Source organism: Clytia hemisphaerica, unplaced genomic scaffold (assembly GCF_902728285.1).
Source record: "Clytia hemisphaerica strain Z4C2 unplaced genomic scaffold, Clytia hemisphaerica genome assembly, whole genome shotgun sequence".
Classification (NCBI taxonomy): Eukaryota; Metazoa; Cnidaria; class Hydrozoa; order Leptothecata; family Clytiidae; genus Clytia; species Clytia hemisphaerica.
This window is the reverse complement of record NW_027103566.1, coordinates 656,058-661,734: the sequence shown is the minus strand read 5'-3', so window position 1 is coordinate 661,734 and position 5,677 is coordinate 656,058.

Sequence of the window (5,677 nt, the reverse complement as noted above, 5' to 3'; positions counted from 1 at the left end):
TACTTTATAAGAATCAAATCAATAACTCTTGATTGAAGGCAATATGCCTTTCGGTAATTAGTCCTTACAAAGTAAACAAAAGAGCATATTTATTTTTATTATAAGCATCTACTTTATAAGAATCAAATCAATAACTCTTGATTGAAGGCAATATATCTTTCGGTAATTAGTTATTAGAAAGTAAACAAAAGATGGCGAAAAAGATAAGCAAATTTTTTTTATTATAAGCATCTACTTTATAAGAATCAAATCAATAACTCTTGATTGAAGGCAACATGCCTTTCGGTAATTAGTTCTTACAAAGTAAACAAAGGATGGTGAAAAAGATGAGCATATTTATTTTTATTATAAGCATCTACTTTATAAGAATCAAATCAATAACTCTTGATTGAAGGCAATATATCTTTCGGTAATTAGTTATTAGAAAGTAAACAAAAGAGCATATTTATCTTTATTATAAGCATTTTCTTTATAAGAATCAAATCAATAACTCTTGATTGAAGGCAATATGCCTTTCGGTAATTAGTTCTTACAAAGTAAACAAAGGATGGCGAAAAAGATGAGCATTTTTATTTTTGTTATAAGCATCTACTTTATAAGAATCAAATCAATAACTCTTGATTGAAGGCAATATATCTTTTGGTAATTAGTTCTTAAAAAGTAAACTAAGTATGGCGAAAAAGATGAGCATATTTATTTTTATTATAAGTGTCTACTTTATAACAATCAAATCAATTTCAGAATTTTTGGCGTTTTCACTGTGATAACATGTGAGCGACAACTTCTCTTTTTCAGATGTGAGCGACCGTCTATCCCATGTCATCTCAAAAGTAAAGTTGAAACCAAGCTTTCTTCCTCCAACTTAAATTTTATCGATAAAACGAATTTAAAATCTACACATGCGTAAATTTGCTTACTTAGGGATATTTCGATAGGAAGCTCTGCGGGGCATTCTTAGCGACAGCTACTTGCTAGTATATGTCAATAATGACCTTCATTTTTAAGGAAATATTTAGTCGCATTTTTTCGAATCTTGTTTTAATTAAAATATTCGAATGTTAGCTTAAATGGATAACGATTGCTCCTGACTTGATCTGACCTTTATAGTAGGCCATTACCAGACAAGCATTTTTGTCAAAGTAACCTGAATTTTTTCTCAGGTTTTAACGGTATTGAGCCTCTTCGAGCGTTTAAAAAAAACATTCTTATATGTGATCACTTAAACCTTTCTATACGGTGAAAATTAAATTAAATTTAAAATTCAAGATTTTCCGGTTTTTGAATTAGGTCCTCAGTAAAATTAAAGGCAGCCACAAGAAATCACGGCGTAAACCATGAACTTTTAGGTAGAAATTGCTAAACAGAAATTTCGCAAATAGGTTTTTTCAGGATCTAAAGTCTATTTCAAATTAGCTGGCAGTGTTTTTTCAAACCTCGATAACTTTTGATAGAATTTGAATTAAGTAGTGATTTTGTGCTCTTTGAAAAGACAAACAGGAGTGGAATATTATCAAAATAAAAAAGATCGAAAAAGATCGGAAATAAAGATTGAAAATGAAGAAGAAAAAATCAACTTCTTCAATAATTGTGCTATGATTATCATTTTCACACGGGTGATTCTTTGGTCTTAGAATATCATTAATGTATAAAAATTATTCTAAAAAAAATTTGTTGTATCGAAAAATATAGTTCAAAGTTCATCAACGATTGACTTCAAAAATCACCAAAAAACAACAAAAAAGAGCCTTTTTTTAAGCAAGCTAGGGAAAAGTTTTAAGCTGTATTTTTTGATTGAATGAATTTTTTTTTTTCGCATTTTTATGACGTTCTAAGATTGAAGAGTTTCTGATACAAAAATGAAGATCATAGCATTATTCTTCAAGAAGTTGAGTTTCTTCTTCTTCATTTTTCATTCTGTTTTTCCATTTTTTCCATTTTTTTCATTTTGATAATATTCCACTCCGGATTGTATTTTCAACGAGCGAGATCGCTACTTAATTCAAATTCTATCAAAAGTTATTAAGAATTGAAAAGAACACTGCCAGCTGATTTGAAATAGACTTTATGGTTGAAAAAAAAAAACACATTAGTCAGTTCAAAATGTTTTGGACCCTTTATGGGACTTTTATGACGACGTCAGGTTTCAGGGCAGACCTCTGAAACAAAAATTTTTTTAAAGTTTTGAAATAAAGTAGATAACGAAAATGATGTTTTAATATTTTCGTCATTTAGACCCCCCAAACTGGTCCATAATGGCGCTAAAACCATCATATTTCCTGTTGACTTCATCAACTACCCTGTAAGGTTTAAGTACATTTTCAAACCAGGGCCTAAAGCTGGCCTTGAAAAGAACTACCTTGTAAATTGTATGGTTAATAGTGGTTTCAATTGCTAGATCATGAGATTTTCGGGATTAAAATCATAAATTTTGCTGACTCAGCAAATTTTACAATATTTTAGAGTCAGCAAAACTTTAAATCTTGAGCCCTTGAACTCTTTAAAATTTTTGAAAAATAAAGAGGGAAAAAATATTAATTTTTCTACTTGACCAAATTTTGTGTTTATACTTTTCTGAAACTTTGTTGATTTCCTTCGAATATGTTTTCAGATTTTTCATATCTTTCATGGACCAAAAGTTGGCCTACTTTGAAGGGTTTTGTTTGAATAAATATATTCAGAATCTGAGAAAATATTTGAAATCAGCTAAGCTCAAAGTTTCAGAAAATATGGTTTCACATTTTTGGCCCAGTAGAAATCTTCCTTTTTTTTCTCTTCTTTTTCGATATACAGGCTTTTTTTTATAAGAATACACTTTATAAGAATGTCCATGATGAAAATGGCTAAAAAATTAAGAATAATGAATATCACCATCATGGAATTTTGCTACTCAAGCTAAGAATGCCCTTTTTAGAGCATTTTCAACTATAAATTGTCAATTACCCCCAAGTAAGGCTCTCTCCTTTCACAAAAATACCATTTTATGCTTGAGACGTATGTACTAAATGTTAAATCTAGTCTGAATTAGGATACTAACCTAAGAACGCTGTAAGAATATTTTAGGATAATTTTTTCAAAAACGTTAAGAATATCCATGATGAAATATTTACACCATTCTTATTAAAAAAACGTGTAGTATTTTTGAAAGATTATAAGGCCTCAAATCATCGAATTAAGTTTACTTTTCCATAACGACGTATTATCTTAATCATACCGTTTCCCTTTAACCATTTTAGAATCTTTTTATTTTTTACTAGGGGATGCATTTTGGGCGCCCTCCTCTTAAAATCTCAAAAATGACAATTGATAAACTTGAAATTTGGACCAGTGATATGGATAACATCACTTTCTGCATAACCACTTGTCTGATTTTGCTAAAATTTTGGCTGCAAGCTGAAGAAAACTGAAATTTCTTGGTAAATTATGGCGTCATCAGGTGACAATGACATCATTTTTGAGGGGCCTCTTTGCCTCCCCTAAAGATGCTCAAAGTGTTAAAAGAAATGTATCGAAATGTGCGGACTGCCAATTTATTTGGGATAGATTTTAATAGTACGTTTTGTTTCAAGGGCCATTTTTAAGCCTTGCTCGAAAATGCTAATCTCTCAGAGGGCTGATGACGTAATCAGGGAATATTGCGGACTTTTGACTAAATTCATGAAATAAAAAACGACCCTATTTTTTGTAATCTACTTTCTATGATGTTTCAGTTAAAACAGTCCTCGAGATTTATTTTGAAAAATCTTCTTTGCGGGAGTTTGTACTCAAAATTGACGTAAATGCCCCAAAACAGAAAAAACTACTTTTCAAATTAACTGCGGGTTTTCCTGGCGGTTCTTGGATCTACAAGAAACCAAAAAGCTAACCAAATTTCAACCCTTTCCAAGTAAATACCTAATATTACTGGACTAGACCTTCCGAATCACGCTAAAACAACCCTTTCTCACTGGAAAAATTGGCCAAAATATCGCTCCAAAATTACACTCCAATTTTTGTCTCCACTGAAAAAAATCAAATTAACCGATCCTCACTGCAAAATATTACAGTATGCTTTTTTTCGCATCCCCACTGATTATTTTGAATTTAAATCCCCAGCAATAAAAAATGTGGAAATATCAATCCCCATTGTGTTTCATTCCGTTATTTTTACCCACACAGACTGAAAGAATCCTACCGGGTCTGTGAGAAGGGAGTGTGCTAAAGCATAAAATCGGGTTATTATTTTGACGCCAGATAATTTCGATTTAGGTTAGTTGAGAGCTATCAAATTCAATACATTTTCTGATTTCCGAGTTTTAACGTCCATTTCTTGGAAGTTTGACAAATGTTCTCATTAATAAAACAAAGATCCAAGAAACCGACTCCACCCTTTTCTCTGCGCACAAACTTAAGAAAAAGCACAGTCCACCTACACTATCAGACTATATAAGAACATAAGGCTTCGATGGCCAAAATGTGAAGAACAAGTTAAGAACATTTTAAGGCTTTGGGGATTCTAAAACACCCGATTTCTTAGAAAAACGCACAAAATTAGCAACAAAATGGAGAAAATAAGAACATGTTAAGAACATTTTCAGGCTTAAATCTGAAAAAGTTAAGAATATCCGAAGGCTTCAAAAACTTTGGATGTTCTTATAAAAAAAACGTGTATCAGACTATGGGTTGAGTAAGGTTTAAAGGGAGCAAGAAGACATGCTTACTTTACCAATCTTTCTTAAGTGACCTAATGAAGCCCTTCTCATTCACACATCATAAATGATGATAAATATTGACTAAATTAATACACCAATGAACAGAAATGGAATAGAAACTTTAAAATGTTCAATTAGAAAAATAAATATTAGGAAAAGTTATAAATAATGTCGGACTTATGGCGCTTAAATACTTTCAAATGACTTGGCATCGTGAATACACGATTAAAATGATCAAGACGACTTGGTGTAGCGGTCAAATCAAGGCCGGAAAATGGATTTTACAAAGAAAATAAGCATATATTGAAATTTTGGTGATTTATGCTGAATTTTCAGACGCAGAAGAGCCTCTTTATATTCTTCACTGATACGGATGAGCTTTTAACACTGAAAATGGCCATGACAACTTTGTGGGGTACTTTAAAACTTTAAGGGTATTCTTTTGTGCTTATTTGTAAGGGGGAGGGGGCATTTTGCAATTTTTTAGGAAAAAAATCACTCCAATAGCATTTTATAATGACCCCCCATTTATGAAATTTTCTTGAAAAAGTGCCAAAACCTTCATTTTCCTAGTGTTTTTTGGGAAAATCACCCTAAAATCTCTTAATATTGGCCCCATCCCATTTGATGGATTTTCTCCCAGAGTACCAACCCCCTGCTTATTCCACCCCCTACAATTAAGTACAAAGGGTAGCTTGAGAAAGGACTGCGTGCTACAGAAAACGAGAAAACGTGACAGATACTATATAGTAACTAATTACTAGAATTTTCTCGGAAGGATGCAGTGGAGAGTCTGAGGGTGTTCAAAATTCATGACGGAGACTGTTTCTTTTATCCATACTTCTTATGAATTTTAAACCTCCTCATATCCTCATTTTTTCATAAACATTTTTTCCTCAACAACTAAACAAAAAGAGCAACATTTTTAAGAATGAGTAAAAATTTCTTTTAAAAACTTAAGAAACATAAAACTGAACAAATTCAAATGA